The sequence below is a fragment of the Megalopta genalis genome, chromosome 16, assembly GCF_051020955.1.
Source record: "Megalopta genalis isolate 19385.01 chromosome 16, iyMegGena1_principal, whole genome shotgun sequence".
NCBI lineage: Eukaryota > Metazoa > Arthropoda > Insecta > Hymenoptera > Halictidae > Megalopta > Megalopta genalis.
The window spans coordinates 626258-646889 of NC_135028.1; the positions used below are offsets into that span (position 1 = coordinate 626258).

The window sequence follows — 20632 nt, forward strand, 5'->3', positions numbered from 1 at the left end:
GGTAAATGACGTATCATTATTGACTGACCCAGGCCAGAGTTCTCCGAAGTTCCCATTGTCGCGATGTTATTTATGGCGCGGCGAGAGAAATGAGAGAGGACTCGAAAACGCGAAATAGAAGTCCGACGCTGCGTGGAACTTTTCTTTTAAAATATTAAACGGTCGGGGGAAGAGGACCGTACGTGTATTTGCCAGTCGAATAAAAATTTCTTTTCATATTTAATAATTTCATCGAGAGTCGAAAATAATACAGGGATGTCCTTAAATTCTTTTAACACGTTCGTCGTTTGAAATTTCACCCTTTACAATTTGTATTGTAAATGCATTGTATCGTAAATCCGCGGTATGCGTTTGATCAACGCGATTATAACGGTTATGGTCGCTCGGTTTTTATTCGTCGACTTCGCCCGAAAATGGTGCAGATTTTTTCAAATTTCGTATTAACGTAATTTTGAATGTACATTGCACGACAAACGCGAAGCGTATCCACTCCGGAGAACGTGGAATCCGATCCACAGGTGGAATTACAGTTGATTCGGGTAATCTCTTGGCTAAACACAGCGCGAGTTAATACTAAACGTACGGAGCGACGAACGCGAATGACATGCGAAGCCTGGTAAAAATTACAAGATTGGATTTCACCTGGATTTTCTTGCAATTTTCGTGATACTTGGTTAAATAAATAAATGGGATCGGGAACATTCGAACGTACACACGGCTTTATAATGGAATATAACCGGATACGCGATGCCCCTAATTTTCCTTTTTTAATTATTTTGCTTTCTTCGAATAAAATCGGCGAGATTCAATTGTATTTCATTCGCGTACGTTTACAGCGGTATTTTGTACACTTTTACGCGAAACAAAATCTCGATTGCAACGCAGAATAAATAAAAATCACGTTAAATTTCAAAATGTGCTATCCTTTTGTCCCGCGCTGTAATTAAACTGCGGATTTTTATGCGCGATAAATATGCAAAATGCGTGTGACATTTATGCGGAAAAAATATGCAAAAACTGCAGAATGTGCGCGAACATATGCAAAATATGCGCGATGCAAAATGTACATTATATTAAGTGTTAAAAATCTAATATTAAGCATCGCGAAATAGCGTTAATTAGCGGTGTTCGCCTTCGTTGAGAAACCGCAGTGAAATACAGTAATGTCTCCCTAATTGACGCTCAGATTGTGCAGGAAAATGAACAATGTGGAAAGAGGAGATACGATTAATTTGAGTCTTGCAGTTCACTTTTATAGTTGTTGATAATTCGTAACTATAAAACGAGGCGCAAGACTCAAATTAATCGAATCTCCTCTCCCCAAATTGTCCATTTTCGTGCGCAATCTAAGCGTCGATAAGGGAGACATTACTGTACCTACGCTTGCCCCACCTAATTCCATTAAAGCGGCGCATATCCGTCGAAACAAAGAAACAGTTTCTCCGTTCCACATTTGTACCGTACGATCCTGATTGGCAAAGCACTGAAATATTCTTTGGTCTATGGGAAGAGCGACTCAAAGGGAAGCAGCAGGCAGGGTTCCCGTCCTTAAGGGCCATTAAAATCCATGCCGGGGTTTGTTCCAGGACGAAAGACGCTCGTCCGAAGGAAAGAAAGAGAGAAGAAGGAAACTCCGTCGTCGTAAGAGGGACGAAAACCAGTTCGGTAGTATCGCTTTGGTTCGCTTTACAATTCAAAGGAGGTTCGCGACTCCTTTTAAGTATTCAGGATGCGGAATCGTCGTGGGAGCACGACAGTAAGCGATGGGCGAGCTTTTTTCCTTTCTTGGCCGCATCGAGGCCGGTTTCTCTCGGTCGTTCGTGACCACCAAGATTATGTCACGAGGTGGGAGAGGCGTTGTAATTGAAATCCACGCTTAAAATGCAGACGCGGCCTCGCCTCCTTGACAGAACCCGACAACTCGTGGGTTCGCCGAATGAAAAATAGAGCGAACGGTTTCTACTTTGCTTCGTCCCGCCGCGGCGGACGCTGTCCCGCCACCAAATTCTTCCGAATACACGAGAGGATTCTCGTGAAACCTCCTTTGAATTGCAGAACGAATCGGATGCCGGAGTTTTGAGGCGACTCGATTGCGGCCACGGTTTCCTTTTGCGCCCAAGGGTTCAGCCTTGGTTTGTTCTTGACCGCGCGGTGTGTACGTCCGTTTGTTCAGCCGGCCGCTCTAACAAGGCAATCTGGCCGGATGCCATTTTCCATTCTTCGTCTGCTAAACAATATTCTTGCCTACGGTTATTTTCCGTGAACTTTCGGGCTTCTTGCTCTCCGTTCAAGGGTACAGTAATGTCTCCCGAATTGACGCTCGGATTGCCCGCAAAAATAGACAATTTGGGAGGAGGATTATATTTAATAATATATATATATATATATATATATATATATATATATATATATATATATATATATATATATATTAATTGTATATCTTTATATTATATAAAGAGGACATTTTTGTGATTTATCTTCTATGTTATATCACAGTGTGTGACTGATTATATATAAAGCACACTTTAGTTTAGGTCTACGCTTTATCCGTACGCTTTATCGCGTGCCTAAGCTGGATCAAATTATTAAAGGTATCGACGTAATTAATTTCAACAAAATTCAATCGAGCAATTACACGACGGCGCTAACACGGTTAAATTATCTCGCGCTATATTTCGCGATCGTCCGAAGCGTCGTGCTTGTTTCGACGTCGATGCTTAATTAAGTTTAAGGATAAAAAAAAAGAAGAATTTCATGGAGTGCCGTTTACGACTCGCTTTGCAAGGAACGTCGAGGCGTTTCGTAATTTTTAAGACGGCGATACGAGTTTCTCACCGGCGGATCGGGAAAATCGTAAGAATTCATGGCGCCATTATAAATTAAGTGGCAACCTCGCTTTGAGCTCCTCGAGGCGTGCCGGTTTTTATCGGGAACAATAAAAACGTCTGAACATTTAGCGAGTCGTTACCGGGGCAGTAAACAATACAGGGTGTCGCAATTTAATTGCGTCCGCATTGTTCGGCGCAGTCGATTCCTGAAAGTTCGCGATATAAATTTTCCAGAAGTCCCGCCGTACCGTGGAAATACTGAAAACGGTGGAGAGGCTGTTTCTAAAACAAAGTTTCTTACGAATTCTGACAATTAATGCACGCTTCGCACGCTAAGCGACAATCGCGATTCAAGCAACGGAATAATTTCTGTATTCCTTTTTATTCGATAATCGCGATTCGTTTCCCGAAGAGCGTATCGATCGGGGCAGTTCTGCGATACGAATTCCTCGACGCACTGGATTATACTAACTCGACGTACAGCGCGGAATAAAATGGTAATCCGTTCGGATATTCTTGCAGGGATGACACTTTTTTGAATATTATTTTACATTTCTATGATTTAAAATCCGCAGAGTCTAGGTAATCTCAATTTTAAATTGAAAGCAACATATTTCTGGAGAGAAAAAATCTTACACAATAAAGTTACTCGATTTTAAGCAGCGAGTACAACTATTCTTTTGTTAACTGCTTGTTGTTGATCGCTTTCGAGATTATTCTGACGGTAACTCTGTACTATTTTTACTGTAAATTGTGTAACGTTTCTCTATTTACAATTTCTATTCTACGCGAAAAAAGAATAAACCGTGGAGTGAAACAATTTTTACAAGAATGTGTTATTTTCGAGACATTTAAATTGAACACCCTGTGTATTATTTCCCGCTCGTATTCCGAAGCAAGCAGAAAAATTGAACGTACTTTAACTCGTTGAAACAGCCCGCGAACGAAGATGCCTGCGCGAGATCCCATTTTCCCCGTGTCCGGAGCGCGTATCACACTGAAAAACGAAGCACCGAAGACTCACCATTTATTCAAGGAACAAACGAGCCGGCGCGTTCCATTCTTCTCGGTTGCGGCGACAGTTTAACAAAAGTCCCCGATGACCGTGCTTAATTCACAAGCGGCAGCGTCTGCAAAAGAACCAGAGGGACGGAATCAGGGGAGGATCGGTCGGCCTTTCGCGGAGTAGTTCGCGGCGCGGCCGGCGCTTGTAAAACCGGTGTTGTCGGAGCTAAATTGCATTTGCATTTTCGAGGGAGGCTCGCCGGTTTACTTTCGAGTTCTCCGTTCTGTTTCATCGGCCGGCCGTAAGGAAGAGCCTCGAAGCGAAAAAGAAAACATGTCGCGCGCGCGCGATCGCTGCCGAGAGAACACACAGCCGCCTGGAACACCGTCGAGACCTAACTACTTCATGAAATTACGTGCAGCGCCGGGCCCCGTTTCCGTGGGACGACGCTGGTCGTGCCTGGAATTTCCTCTCGCGTTTCCAGCACCCGTCGCCCCTTGCACCCCGCGCGGTCTCCGCGCAGGCAGCAAGCTCGCCCTGTTGCCAGCCTCCCCCCCCTGCGAGCCCCGGTCGCTTTTTAAAACGAAGCCAGAGAAAGAAATTCGTCGACGGCCAAGAGAATAAATAGTCGCGTTAAACGCGGCGGTTCCGCTGAAAAGGATACGGTGCTCCCGGCACGCCGACCTTTTTCCACCCTTCCTTCCGCCCCCATAATATTCTACCCTCTCTCCTCCCCTTCTGCCGCGCCATCGTCCGTTATTTTGTCGCGAGACCTGCCCGAGATTGTATGCTCGTTTTCGGGCTGATTTATCGTCCCGAATGGACGTATCCCGTAAAATTTATTCGCCTTTGCGACGCCTCGAAATATATCTTTGGAACACAATGCAATTTGTTTAACTCTTATGTTGCGGCTCGGCAGTTTTCGACCGTTTGTTACCGACCTCGGCCACCGAGCACCAGGTCAAATGCGGATGGATACGAGCATTCGAGTCGAAAGTCTGTCCGGCGTGCATTAGATAGCAATGTTTATGTAATTTTTCAGGTTTTTGTGAAATACGTTCGTTCACGGTGACGAGAAAACCTTCGCTATTAAACTATTGCATAATAGATTACAGTAAATTTTCTGCATGCGCTTTCAATAACCCTAATACAAGGGTTATGGCAAGGCAAATTCAATGTCGTTATTTTATTAAATAGGTTAAATAGTTTCGCGTATCGTAATTAGCCGTAAATCGTTACGTATGTATAACACGTGCAGATTTTTGCATTTCCACGAAACGTATAAATTAATTATTAGTATTAATATCAGTATTAGTATTAGTATTAATAGTAGTATTAGTATTAGTATTAGTATTAGTATTAGTATTAGTATTAGTATTAGTATTAGTATAAGTATTAGTATATTAATATTAGTATTACTATTAGTATTACTATTAGTATTAGTATTAGCTTTAGTATTAATATTAGTATTAGTAATATTAGTTTCCATTTAGAGCGAGTAAAAGTTTAGTAGAATAAAGAAAACCGTTCCTTAATTACAATTATGACAGAAGATCAAGAAAATCGTGTCGCGTTATATCAGGAACAGCTCCGACTTTCCAAGTTTAATGTAATAGTTTAAATAGTCCTCCTTTAATCGACGCAATTGTACGACGGTGTTTCTAAGCGGATTACCGCTCGTGTTGTATAAAATATACTCGCAAACAATGCGGTACGGCTGGTTGATTTTGCCAAGTTTGGAACACAGGTGGTATCGTAACTGTATTGTATCGTAATGTTGAGTCAAGGAGTCGTATAATCCCGGCGGTACCGAGGGACCGGTGTATTGTCCTGTCTGACCGAGTTAGAGTTTCCCAAAAAGCGATCCCCAATGTTATGAAACCGAGCTCAACTTCGAAATTGTGCCAAGCGTTCGCGATCCACTGCGAGAAGATCTCTCTTCCGATCATTGGTAAATCCACTTCGCTTCTTCGACTAACAAGGAGTTCGCACACTCGAGTCGCCCTACTCGATTTTCACGGAAGCACGTTGCATATCCGTTCCGTTAGAATATTCTGTATTCTTTTATATTTTATACAAATATTTCAGAGAGTGTTTTTTTACATTATCATTTCCCGGACGCGTCCAATAAAAGTGCAAAAATTAACATACTTTTGCAGTAACATACTTCACGGAACTTCTGTAATTAATGCATGTTAATTTATCAAGTCTGATATTTTTATGTTAAATTATGGCGAGCATGCATTAACGTTTCGTCGAGCAACATCTACCGATTTTTAATACATTTATGAAATAAATGAATTGTTTTCCCTGCTCGTTGATCAAAATTTGTTCACGTGGCCACTTTTAATAACTCTTTGCGTTGTAAATTCTCTCAATCACCAAGTGGATCTCGAGAATCCACTTTGATCTCGCCAAAATCTGTCTCAGTGACAGCTGTTAACAAAGTACAGTAATGTCTCCCTTACCGACGCTCGGATCTCCCTTACTGTCCACAAAAATGGGCAATTTGGGTAGAGAAGATACGATTATTCGAGCCTCGCAGCTCGTTTTTATAGCTGTTGACAATTCATAACTATAACAAACGAACCGCAAGGATCGAATAGTCGTATCTCCTCTACCTAAATCGTCCACTTTTGTAGACAATCTGAGCGTCAATAAGGGAGACATTACTGCACCGCGATTCACGCTTCCTGCGGACGTAAAAGAAAGCGGAAGAATTATCATTTACTCTAAGCACAAGCTTTCAGTTTAAAAAGCGAATGTTTATTAAAATTCCGGTGGTCCATGGAAGTACATGTCGGCGTCGTCCACGGTTACATCGCGAAAGCTCGACGTTTAATTCGAAACGAAGACCGAAGCGGGTATTCAAGAACAAAGTGGGACGCATCGAGCAGCCTCGGATGTCCCGGTGTCGTCCGAGGATTAACGCGAGACGGACAGCTGTGCTGCAACAGAATATCCTTGTTTCACGGAATAAAAGCAACGAAACGATTTTCGATACTCTATTTACCGGAGATACTCGGCGCACGCGACGCGACCCGACGGGACAGGACACGAGACGGGGTTTGGGAAGAGTGAGGCGGCGGGCGCGGGGGACGACGGCTCGTTTTCAAAGTGATTCGTTATCACGCGATTAGCACGAGCACGCGAGCTTAATTTAAGCTAAGCTGGAGGAAAAGTTCGTCCGGCTAATGAAGACCGATCGCCCCGGACAGAAACTGGGGCGTGAGCTTTTATCGTCCCTCTAATTGGATTAGAGAAAATAATTCCGGCTTCCGTACCATTGCTTGCGATAACGCGTCTCACAGAAGCGTATGCTAATTTTTGCTAATGGACTCGCGGCTGTCCCGCCGCCTAAATCACCGCTTCTTTAATTCAGTATCCGCCGTAGCAGCCTCGTCTTTGCGGCAACGGGGACGTTCGCTTCGTCGACGGTGACCCAACGTTGGTCGCCGACACAACGGCACGCGATTTCTTCCCGCGGACACGTTAAACGGCGTGCACGCTGGATGATCGGACACGAAAGTGAACGGTCCCGAATAAAGGCTGTTTGATAGGATAAGTAGATAGCGTCTGGTTTCAGCCCGACAAGCTTATTAGAAACCAATAATTGGATTTCGAATCCCGTCTGCGAACCACAATCGGCTTTGGTTCCCACGGCCGCGTGGCGTGTTTCGTTTTCAAGCGCGGTTCATTCCGGGCGGACGAAAACTATGAACGATGCGAATCGTTCGGTTGCCGACGAAAAAAGAGATCCGCGCATTGACAATACTTTTTTTTATCTAGTTACTTGCTTCAGTTTATTTTGTATCGCAGTAGCTAGTTTTTTATATCCAGAAGAAAGAAGTGCAGTAATTTCTCCCAGAAATGTTTTACGATAATCAATTATTAGAATCGAAGTAAGAATCGGTGGAAGTTGAAAGCAGTTTCCAGATGATCCATTTCTGGAGGAATAAGTAAAACGGATTCTATTCCCAGCTCCGTGGAAGTGGAGTAACGCGTGTCATTGATCCGACAATAATAGATGAATAGGGTTCCTGCTGCTTGATCAATACCGCAAGCCCGGTTCGCGATCATTCGAATTGCCAGGGATCAATTTTTCAAAGGATTGTTACTCGAGTCGTCGTCCTCCTTCTGAACGAAGTTCGCGTAAATCTTAATGAGATACTTGATACAGTAATGTCTCTCTAATTGACGCTCAGATTGCACACGAAAATGGACAATTTGGGGAGAGGAGATACGATTGATTTGAGTCTTGCGCCTCGTTTTATAGTTACGAATTCTCAACAACTATAAAAACGAGCTGCAAGGCGCGAATAATCGTGTGCAAAGGGTTAATCGTTTATACGCGACTTCGTAACTTTTACGAAGCTCTTTCGACGAAAATTCCCTTTGGCCTAAACGAAAATTTGCGCAGAAAATTTGTGCGTAGAGCGGACGCTGCCGACGCGGCGTTGTTAAACGACTCTCTCTCTCTGGATTTTCTAATAATTTCCGGGGCGTAATTCCCCGATCGAATTCGTCCGGCGGACGGGCCGAAAATATCTGGACGTTGACGTATGGTCCGACACGTCAGTTAGAAGCTTCTTCGGGGATGAGTAATCGAAATCCACGTCGAAACTTTTCGAATCAAGGCTCGATGCCCGAATAAACGGTGAATTTTAGTTATCTGCGGCCAACCAGGCCAGACGCGCGCGGTGCCATACGCGCGACCGTTCGTACGAACGTTCCACAAACTAAATCGGCATCCCCTATCGACATTTAATTTCCCGTGGCCCGGGCGAACGTAAATTCGCCGGCGGGATACGTCCGTGATGCTACGGCCAACACGGCGGAGACGATAATCGTGACGTATCTTTGACTGTGCCCCCTTCGTTTGACATTTCTCGGACCAGTGAAATTTCGCGAGATTTATACGATCCCGTGAAATTCCGGCCGGAAGTCTATTCCCGTGCGCAAACAGAGCGTACAATGAATGTTGAGCAAACGGGAACGATAAACCGGAATAGCTGGAATAACGAGCGCGGAAAAAAGACTGTCGGTCCGTGGGAGTCGGAGCAATAATTGGTCAAGATTCGGCGAATTCGCGATTACGCGAATCCGTCTTTATTTAATAGGCAAATTTGTAGTCGACGAAACGTTGTCGGGCGCGTCCGTTTCGATGAATCCGGACGCTTCGAGAAGGGTTGAAAACACTCCGGTTTCACGGGCCGCAATTCTCGGAGGACGGTCCAAGCCGCGCGTTTTAAGGAAGAGTACATATTTTAAGAGAGGACAATGGACATTTAATTGGAAAAGAAAGCAAAATTGCAGCCCGGTTTCGTAACATTAGCGAGGAAAATTGCAGCTCGTTTCGCGCAATTCCTTGCGCGGTCGCGATTTCCTTTGGCCACTGTCGTGTCCAGCGAGAGAGAGAAAGAGAGAGAGGAAGGGGGGGGGGACTGGAAGCGATTACATTTAAATGACAAAGGAACCATTCATTTTTGCAGGTCCGGCCTACTTTTTCGCCCGCTAACGTGTACGCAAACGGAAAGTACACGGGGAACTTCTAGCGGCGCGCTATTGTCTCGCGATGTAAATTCAGCCCCGGCCGCCCAACGGAGATTACAAGAAGAGTCGCAATACTCGTCCCGAGGTTATGTCGCATGCGTGTGCCTCGCTGGCCCGCATTATAACCCGAAACCCCTCGGTTACGGGGGGTCCAACGCGACCCCTCGCGTTGCCTCTATTTCGAACGAACCGGTCAAAATATTTCGGTAAACGTAATCGTTGAACGCATATTTCCGGATCGACGAACCTCGTTATTTATTATCATTGGACTGCGGATCTGTATGCATTTACGCCTCGAGCAGATTTTTAAACTATCAAATTTGAATATTTTGCCAAAGGGGTAGGCCATTTTTTTATTAGAGAAGAAGATTTTTTATACAATTACTGCTGTATTGCTTATCTCCTTAGTAATGAAATAGCTGGATGCTAATAATAAATAATTAGAATTTATAGAATTTATAGAATTATAGAATTTATAGTTTTTGTAGAATTTATAGAGATCATAGAATTTATAGAATTTATAGAATTTACAAAATTTATAGAATTTATAGAATTTATAGAATAGAACGTTCTCCTTGCCAGTATATTTCAAGGCCACTGAAATCGGCGTCGCGCACCCCTTTCTACATAATTACCTTGGCCGTCTGTAATTTGATATCCCGTAGAATACCATCGCCATGATAAACGACAACGTATTATAATATCGTGCCAGCATATTTATATCGCCGCCCTTATGAATCTGCACCGGCACACTTGACACAGTTCCATTTCTGCGGAAGTCCGCAAGAAAAATGCTCCGAGGAAAATTTCTATTGTCCAAGAGAATTTCTATTGTGCGGCAGCTCCAGTTTTGAAAAATGAAACACCGCGGAAGTGGCGGGGCACCCTTTCCGCTAGAGTTGCGGTCTGGTTTCGTTCGATCAAACTTCTATTATTTTTACGGTCTCCCCGGCCAAATGTTTCCATCCTTTTTCAAACCCAGTTTCCATGTATTAGAAACGGGGGAGAGAGGAAAGTACAGACGGCCGAGCTAACCGTAAAAAGCGTAACCGATAATAGGCAGCTCCTAGAAAATGGTATATCGAAACTTCTGCAAGACTTCTGGTTCGATAAAATAATAGAACCGCGTTTCAGAGTACAGTAAAGTTTCTCTAATCGACGCTCGGATCGTCCACTACAATTGGCGCCCAGATTACGCACAAAAACGGACAATTTTTTATGGTTATCGATTGTCAACAACTATAAAAACGTGCCACAAGGCTCTCGCAAAAGTACCTCCTCTTCCCAAATTGTCCACTTTTGTGTAAATCCCTGCGTCGGTAAGGGAGACATTACCGTAGCCGAAAATACGATGTTTTCGCCTACTCGCCCAAACAACCGGACAGCGAACGACCCGTAGAAAAAAATGTGGGTCGCGATATCAACCGACCCGGTTCCCATTTCTGATCTCTCCCGTTTCCGGAGGAGGAGAACTAGCGGCGCGGATCGACCGCGCGGCGATGCAAATTTTTGCCGCGTCGCTGGAGCTTTCGAGGACAATCACGGCCACTCGTTTCGAGTCGTGGCTCTACTCTAAACACATGCGACCGCATTATGCGCCGTAACTAGGCCCGTTACCGGCACTCCGGAGGTTAAAGAGACAATCGAAGCCGGGCCGGAAGCTCGTTGCTACGGGGCTTTCGAGGCGGCTCCGCGGCAAAATATTTGAGCGCGCGCTATAAACGTTTACCGTGGCCCTCCCCTCGTGCAGCGGCGTCGCCTACGCATAGTGAAACGGCGGGGCTCTTTGCCGATAACACTCTTCTCCCTTTCGAGCCGCCCTTTAATCTCCGAGACCGACCTATACTCCGCAACTTAGTTCCCGGCCAGACGATTATTGTCATTAGCCGGCTTGTCGAATCTCCGCTCGAGCCCATTATTTGATCCTCTAACGAGCCAAGTGGAGTATACGTCCGTTAAGACGCCTGATCGCTGTTTCTATGGATTTTCTAAGTACGTCGGATGGACGTACAGCCTCGATTATCCGGCATCGAGCTCAGCCTCTCCATTATCGGGTGTTATTCTAGGATACAGTAACGTCTCTCTAATTGACGCTCAGATTGTCCACAGAAATGGACAATTTCGGAAGAGGAGACGCGATTATTCGAACTGCTTTACCGTTTATTTTTATAGTAATAACCCCTTATAATATAATTTTGCGGCACCCGGTGCCTCCTGAGAATCCGCTCGGCGTCGATCTTAGGTTAGCCGTCGATCGCGGAGAACCGTGTCTCAGATATGGAATAGGCGACGAATATCGTTGCCGCGCGAGAAAAACGAATCAGGCCTCGGCGAGCAGCTCGAATTAATCAATGCTCGCCGGTAGCGCGGCAGCCGCCCGGGGCCACTTTATTCCTCTCACCTCGGAAAAATTGCAACCGCCACAATTTGTCTCCCGGCACTCCCGTCTGGCCCGCTTGTAAATTGCAACGAGATATTTCTTGGGGGAACGACCGGGGCTCCGGATGAATTTGTCTCGGTGTTGCGCGCCGCGTCGGAATGCTTATCGGTCCGCGCGCGTAACCGTGGAGAGCCGGCGCGGCGCGCGTTGTCCCGGTGATTATAGCGATTCAGAAATCGAATCGGCGACCGCATGCGTCCAGCTGTAACCGTGGCTTTAATTAAGTTTTAATGCGGCAGTGATCCGAACCGTGTTTCCACGGCACGATTCCATGGATTCACGGTTGCGCGCGGCTAATTTTCCGGGCACCGCGAACCCGACGCGACGCGACGCAACGCGCCGTGTGTTCTGTAAACAATGTGGTCGTCGATCGATGTACTGGGTGGTCGGTCACTTTTCAATTGTTCTCTCCGATCTGTTTCGTTGGCTGCTAATGCGCGCGGTGCGCAAGGCTGCGAGGAAAAACGTTGCAGAATTTCGAAAAGTTCGACTTGACGCGTTCGAACGGCGCATCTTGTAATAACAGAGCACGTTTTCCTCGATTTATGCATGCTGGCAATTTCATTTAACCTAACGTAAGCTCGTGTACAGATTATGGCGTCAAGTGGTCTTCGAATTGCCTTCGAATCGTGTCAAGTGGCCTCCGAATTTCCTCCGAATTGATTTGGAATCGTCGCGGTGGTCTCCGAATTGCCTACGAATCGTGGCAATACAGTCTTCTCTTAATCGCTTCAATATATTAAAAATATATTTTCGAGTGCAAACATCCGCACCGTCGAATACTAATCCAGCTAAATGCGAACGCACCCAGAGAAACATTATCGCGTTCGTCTTTAATATACCATCTTCCACCGTTTCACGGCTGTATATTTCCAGCCGGGACCGATGCATCGAAAATCGAAAATATTCGGAAGTAATATTTCTGTTCTGTTATGAAATATCAATGATCGATCAGAAGCTAGGTAACGAGAAACCGGGAACGTGGGTTGCCTTCGATAGAGAAACTAGGAGCTAGAACCTCTGATAAAAATTCTATTTTCCAGAACCCGATACCAGGATCTACAATTGATTTTCATTATCGGTGCACGTTGTTGCATCTCTATTCCTGTCTCTGTGTTATCCGTTCGACGCGCGAGCCACCGTATTTCGACGAGGCAACACACCATCCGTGTAATTACATTCCGCGATATTAACGTCGCCGGCGGAACGATGAAATACGACGATTTACAGTTGTAATTTTTCTAAGAAACGCGCGGATATTTCCGCCGGATGAAAACGCTCTCTCTCTCTCTCTCTCTCTCTCTCTCTCTCTCTCTCTCTCGTAGTCACGCTGATTAATCGTGTTCCACTGACATACCGATACATCCGTTTTCTCGCGCTGCCAGCCATTGCCTAGCCGATGTATCGATCAATCCAGCGGAGCTTCCGTAAGCGTGAGATACATCAATGCTCCGCGGAACGTGGATCACGAATATCCATTTATTTACAACAGTTGTGTTGCCGCGCTTTTTTCGATGCGCGAGACACCTTCGAATTCTTGTATCATCGACGGGCTTATTTCTCGCTTTTTTTCTCTAAGAATAACATACTTAAAGTATACCTAAAACTGCCGTGTCACCAGTGTATGTGTGACCAAATTATTTGCTCGGAGGAAACCCTTGTACGAAAGTGTGCAGGGTGTCCCGTAATTAAATTGTCTTCGAATCGTGGCAAGTGGCCACCAAAGTGCCTTCGAATAGTGGCAAGTAGCCTCTAAATTGCCTTCGAATAGTGGCACGTGGCCTCCGAATTTCCTCCGAATTGCCTTCGAATCGTGTCAAATAGCCTCCGAATTTCCTCCGAATTGACTTGGACTCGTGTCACGTGGCCTCCGATTGGCAAAAATTCCAAATAAAAAAATTTAAGTCATCGTTTTTGTCCCAACATTACTATGAATTCGTATTAATTCATATTTCTATAAAAACGAACCGTGAAACTCGAAGAATCGTGTCCGAGTGTCCGGCGATTACCGTTTTCAATTCCGAGCTCCGTGCCTTCTAGGGAGAATTCGCTATATCATTGAAGTTCCACTCGTTAAGTGGCGAGTTTTCCTCGTCTACTGGCGACTCGGAGGTGAAAGAAGCATTATTAGCAAGTTCTCGACAAACAAATCCCAGAAAAACACGCAATATCTTCGGACTCGGGCGACTCGCTTCCGCCTCGTAACAAGAGACACTTTGCAAAATGGAAAAGTCAGGGAGTAGGTTATGTTATTTAGGTCGAACTGCAAAGACACGCATTCTTCCTCCACTTTACGGTCGCATTCTGTAAGACGGGGGTTTTCTCCAGGATGACCTGACATTTCCACGAGTCATCCGCCGAAATTCTTCTAGGCACTTTGCATACCTCGGACCCACCCTCGGGACGACGTACGCCGTTCAACGTTCGCATGAAAATTGCGTTCGCCAAAATTCGTCGGGCACGCGAATGCCTCGCCTAACAAATCGTTCCAACGAAATCATTGTAAACCGACGGTTTACAATACTGCGTATATAATTGAAAGCTGATATCAGCGTTCTTCGAAATTGCCGGGAAAATTGCGAGAACAATTTTCGACCAATTGTTGGTCTCGTTCGAATTTCTAATTAGACGGGGCGTCGTCTAGTTTGAGATATCGCATTCGCAGCACTCTCTGTGTGCGATGCACCGCGTGAAACTGCAGCTGACTTCATCTCGCATGCATTCTACATCGAACGTTAACTCGGCAAGTGTCGTTTATAACTCACGGTATAACCTAATGTAAATGAACCTATCGCTGAAACTTCTTGCTTACACAGTGTTTCTGGATGTTAATACTTTTCACGACTTTATTATTATTAATTTGATCGAACACGCAGTACTCGCTAGAGTCGAAAGCTTTTACGATTTTATCGGTGCTCTTTTTCGAACATCGTCGAACAATTTAGTTTAGTTCCCCAACTGGAAAAGTTGAATATTCGATGTGAAAAATCGATATCTCGTTTCACAAAATTATAACGAAACAAAGTAGAATTTTTTCTGGTGTACGATCGTTAAAGTTACTCGCGGCGCGTTACGCTTGCATTTCTGGCGAAGGTTGTACCCGAGAATTTTATTAGGCAATAAAGCGTTCCCAGTGTATTATCAGAGCAATAATTCACGCATTGCTGCTCGCCGACGTTGGCGCGCCGACGAATACAATTTCCACGGTGCATTAAACAAATACACACTTATCGGTTAAACAACAGACAACGAATTCAAATTTCCTTACGGAGCAACTTCGATGGATATTGTTACGGAGCACCCGATATTAACTCTTTGCACTCGAGTGGTGACTCTGAGGCACCACTAAAATTGTTACACCATGTTCCAAGATAATATTTATATTATATTATAATATAATATATAATATATAATATTTTTATATTATCAAAGCTTTGATATAAAAAGATTGTTAAAAGTCTAACTGTCGTACGAGTCGCAAGACTATAAATTTCATATGCATAAAATGCACTTTATTATATAAAATGGAAAGACTATAAGTCAGAAAAGTTAATTTAGATTTACAGTTCAAATGGCTTCGAGTGCAAAGGGTTAATATTGATATATACTTAATTAATACTGCGCTATTTTCGCGACGCGACGTTCCCCCGCGCGCATAAAAATTAATTCCCCATAATGGAAAACAAACGCGCGCGGCTTTCATTTCGCCGCGGAAAGAGTCGGGCCCCGTGCGAATAAACAACAATCGGCGCCGGCCAGCGTTTAGATATCGGCGAGCCGGGGATTCGATAAATAAACGAGTTACATGGTCGCGGTCCAGCGTTCGGTCGATAAACGAGACCAATTACGAGCGGCACGCCCGTGTCGTACAACCGTCGCGAAGATCGCGGACGTCCGCTTCGATATGAAACGGTCTGTGAAAGATTTAAAGGTCGTCCTTCCTTCCTTCCTTCCTTCCTTTCCGTCGAAACTGCCCCATCGGACGAAAGCAATCGTCCGTTCCTACGTTCCCACCGAGAAACCATCGGGGACTTGGAAATTGAAACGCGAACGCTTCAAGAGCGCTAACATTTGTGTACAAAGATTCCGTTCGATTTGAACGGCTCGTTTCGATGTAAATCTCCATTTTATCAAACCCCGTTGGAATCTTTCTCGCGTCTCGTTACCGGTCGATTTGCTTAACCTTTGCTATATCGAATGTCAAGACGTAATCTGCGCGAAATTACGATCATTATAGCGTCATTCTACGCTTCAGAATTGACGAAGACACGATACAAAAGTTTGCTGCAATATATTGTTCTCGAAGGTCGGGGACAAAGGGTCGCATTTTCTTTTTTTAAAATCGCAGCGTATGAGAATAATAAAAAATCCGCTGCCTCTAAATTCGCGGCACGAAATCGCGCACTTCTTCGGCCGCGCAGAGAATTCGGGACAAGACTCGGCGGCTTTCGATCGAGCGGAACGGCAAAGTTGGTCGAGATTCTGGGGAAACGGTGATCGGTCCGGGGGCTAATGAAGGTATGCGAAACAAATCCGCGGGGAATCTTGGTGGCGCGTCGGCGGGGAACGGCTTTACGCAGAATAGGACCGCAGCAGCGAATCGAGAATGCGAGGCGAAAGGTTTCGAAAATGGGACACAACGCTACAGGCGTTTCGCGGCTCCCGGATTCCTGTGGCTACCGCTCGAGCGCCGGTAAAAGACGAGGCGAGAAACGACTCGGAGGAATGTCTGCGGTGCCAGCTGCGGAAACGTAATTTCTCGCCACGTTGCCATCGGCGAAGCTTCTCCGTGGCAGCGCTGCCTTCTTGCCACCTCCGAACTAGCTCTTTCAACGCGAGCCGAAAGTGTCAAGCGCCGAGAATCGCTGGAACATGTCTGTCTCTCCCCCTTTCACCCCCTCTACCGGCATCCCGGCGACCCTTTACCCTCGTTTTTCTTTCATATCACCTTGTCGCCAACCCTCCTACACATTGTTCGTCTTTCCCCATTTCTTTGGATTTTTATTCTCCGCACACCTCGCGCCCTTCCACGCCCTCTGCCGCTCCGTTTCTTTTATTTCCCCTCCTATCCGCGTTTTCAGTATTTCTGTGGATTTCGTTGTCTTCCCGCTTTCACCTTCCCCTTCGACCTGGCCCTCTCTCTCTCTCTCTCTCTCTCTCTCTCTCTCTCTCTCGCCATTCTTTTCCGCTCTGTTTGATCTTGATGTTTGCTACCCCCTCCCCACCCTTCGTTCGCGATTCTATTGTTTCCGTCGCCACGCTTTCTGTTTCTCCGAACGCCGTTCTATTTTTTTCCCCGACGGAAATTGCGTTAGGCCTCGTTCCCAGACGGATTCCGTCTAAACAACGCCGCCGTAATTCGAGTAAACCTCCGCGGCCGAGTCCGAGGACGAAGCGAACGTCGGGCTGCGTTGTTTGCCCTGTCGATGAAATGCGACTGGCTATAAAATCTTCTTCGTCTTGTCGCGTTTTTCTTTCTTTCTTTTCTACGGGGGGGGGGGGGGGGGGGAGTGCAAGGGGTAATCCTATGAACATCAGCTGCCAATAATTTTAGAGAATTGTTGTAGCTGACAAAATGGATCCTAAACGTAATGGAAGTGAACATGAATTACAGTAAAGTTTCTCTAATTGACGCTCAGATTGTCCACAAAAATGGACAATTTTGGAAGAGGAGATACGATTGTTCGAGCCTTGTGGCTTGTTTTTTATGGTTACCGATTGTCAACGACTATAAAAACGAGCTGCAAGACTCGAATAATCGTGTCTCCTCCCCCCGAATTGTCCATTTCAGTTCGCACGCGGAGGGACAATTCCGAGAGAATTTCCCGCGCGCATTGCTTATTAACGGTTTTCGATCGGCATCGTTTCCATCCGCCAATAGGCTAAAATAACGTCTTTGTGGGAGTTATGCGAGGGTTCGAAAGTCGGATTAATTATATTAAACGGTCCACTTCGAATAAATTAACGGGCCGCAATTATGAAAGTTCTGCAATGCAAATGGATACAGGAACCGGACGAGGATCGGCCGACGTGACGTTCTATCCCGGTTAAACTCGATCGAAACGGAAACGCTCCCGCGGGACGGGAGCAGGGGTTTCTCTTTGCACGTCGCTGTTATCTCTGGATCACTGTGATCTTCCCACCGAAGATTTACTCGGTCGGCAGCGTAAGCCGAACGAGCTGTATTAATTACTTATCGATTTCGGGGGGACACGACGCGCGTTACCCGAAACAGTTGGCTCGTGCTTTTCTCATTAGCCATTCGCGCACCCTCCTTCGGAGGTTAACGATCAACGCGGATATTGCTGTTGGAACGAACAGGCATTATTTTAATAGCTATCGAACACGATCTTCGCACAGAATCGCGCCGCGAACGCATAAATAAATTTTAAGCAGTCCCGTCGACTCGAAAATAATAACCGAAAGCATTTCGTCCCGTGAAATCGGAAGCTTGCACGCTTCGTGCGAGTTTCTCGACAGCCATGTTCGAGTTGCCTGTTAATGAACTTCGGCAATTACGCGTGGAACTTATGCGTTCGCGAGCAATTCGCGTAACTGCGGGAACATCGACGGTCCGCGAGAAACTTAAGCGTTTCTTGGTAATTCGATGGCTGTGCGTAACATTTTCGCGAACCAACTGGATGCACACTTGGATGGATACGTATCCGTGACCGAGACCACCACCAAGAACGTTATCCTGCCCGTATGCGAGAGCATTGTTCCGCACCGGAGCAGACATTTTTCTGGCATAACGGCGCTCGGATCGGCAGCTTTCCGTACGTCGCGCCGGCATGGAAATTTCTGAATGCTACAATCGACGTTGGCTTCCACGAGATAATAAAACACCGGAGAAGACACGGTTGCGTCGCAACTCTTACACGCTTTCCGCGATGGCAAACGCATCGTGAAACGCCGCACGAAACAGCGACAACGTGTCTCCGTATAAAAATTGCTCGAATAATTTCATTTGAAAAGCGGCTCTCGATTTTCGGTTCTAAATCGTTCACCGCGATGCTATTTTCTCATAACAACGACGGACGATAACATAAACTTCGGTCATTATTTTTATGTTCAATTAAATCCGGCGTATCCGAAATTGATTGAAAATTGACAAAAAAATATGGCTCGAAATGCGATCAAGTTTTTGTATCGGCAACAGAGTTTCGCCGAAATTAATTGAATATATACATGTATATAACAACGCAAACGATAGAATATCGAACGACACGGGCTTAAACGCGTGAATCGTTTTTTTGCCGAAAGCTTATTGATACAGACTCTTGTTGCAGGCGTGTTTTTTACAATTTTACCGAACCGTTCGCACGTGAGAAAACAAATGTTATTCCGGTGGAATCGTCGCGCGGTCATCGAGGTTTTCGGTGTGCAGTTTTTAACGGCAGTATTTACGATAATATAATATAATAAACAACGACTCTGGGTATTTGTAAAGCTGTTTTTAAATATCGTAGTAATTGTCGTCCCTTTCCGAAGAAGCGGCCGCCCTGAATTCGACACCGCGAGCCGCGCACGGCGCACCTAACGCGCTTAATTCGCCTAACGCGCGACCATCAAAAATTGGCAAAGTTGAATCCCGCCGGAAATATATTTAGCCGGACCATTTAGAAAGCGCGCGATCCGACAAGGAGACCGGTTAACCCCGACAATTTCATACAGGAATTCCGCGCGCGGCACCCCGCAAATTTCCAGCCTTGGCAGTAAAACGTTCGGTTCCGAAACGAGTGTAATCGTCGGGGCGAATCGAAATTCAAGGCTCCGCTGGTTGGCGCACGGGCCGTAGATAAGGAGGAGGATCATTAAGAAAACCGCTCGGAACGGATTTTCATGCCTTGAATGTCGTGCACGGCACTAAAAGTCTTTCTCAGCGGGAGCGGCTCGAGAGCGATACACCCGTCTTCTCGAGGTCGTTACTTGCAGCCTGTACGCGGATCTTGTCATAGATAAGTGTAGAAGTAATGCGGCGCAAGTGGTGTGCCACGATCAGGCTTCTTGTTTTATGCAGAGTGTGTCGTAAGACGCGAACATCTTCGCGCGGATGGATTTCGGATAGAAACGCGACGCGCCGCGGTCCTTCGTTCGAAAGCTTCGCTTCGGATTATGCTTGTTCTATTATCCTGAGAAACGCTATTCCTGTTCTCCGCGTGCGAGCGTCGCGAGTTTTAATCACCCGTGCCCGGCGGCTTCGTGTCGCCCGAAATAATTTGCAGCGGATTGTCCAGGACTTTTTCCAGAGAGTCGCGAAGACGAGGAGAAACGCGCATTCTTAAAAGCTCGCGCTCTTTTCCCGAAATTTTAGCCAACTTTGCGTAATTATGTCACTTTGTAATGATCGATTTGGTCAAAATTAAATATACAGAGTTAAAAATGGACTTAAGCACGAACTTAATCCCTGCGACGAGTTCCAAACAACGAGGAAGAATCGCGTCTTGGTACTCTCGGATCCGCCGGTTTCAATTCCAACCTCCGGAAGAGGTTTTCCTCCTTTCTGGAAGAACTTACCATAGTGCGGCGACGAATTTCGACCTCGCAAAGTTGGGTGAGGCACGTAATTTTCGTCCGCGCTCGCGATTAATCGCGAAACAGGAACGTGTCGTCGCTCGCGTCACGGAAAGTCGCGCGGCAGCGATCCTTTCGCGGCTTCCGGCAACGCGCGAGCTGCTCCTGCGCAACCCACCCACTCATTACTCTGGTTTAGCCTAATTAGTCCGCCTTGTGCACGTAGCAAAAACGCGTAGGATCGTCCTGCGGGTTGGTCTCTGGCCCCGGGTCCGTTTTTAACACTGG

The 20632-nt window shown here is 45.9% G+C and overlaps 1 protein-coding gene across 3 annotated transcripts in view; it reads right to left on the minus strand.

The window, feature by feature from the left end:
- NLG-5 (neuroligin 5) overlaps positions 1-20632 on the minus strand; it is a 219125-nt gene that overhangs the window by 152635 nt on the left and 45858 nt on the right. For 2 of the 3 annotated variants that reach the window (XM_076526900.1, XM_033477480.2), the window contains exon 2: positions 3856-3961. The exons of the other annotated variant lie outside the window; for it this stretch is intronic. The gene's annotated coding sequence lies outside the window, so the exon portion shown is untranslated. The remainder of the gene's footprint in view (positions 1-3855; positions 3962-20632) is intronic. 3 annotated transcript variants of the gene reach the window in all.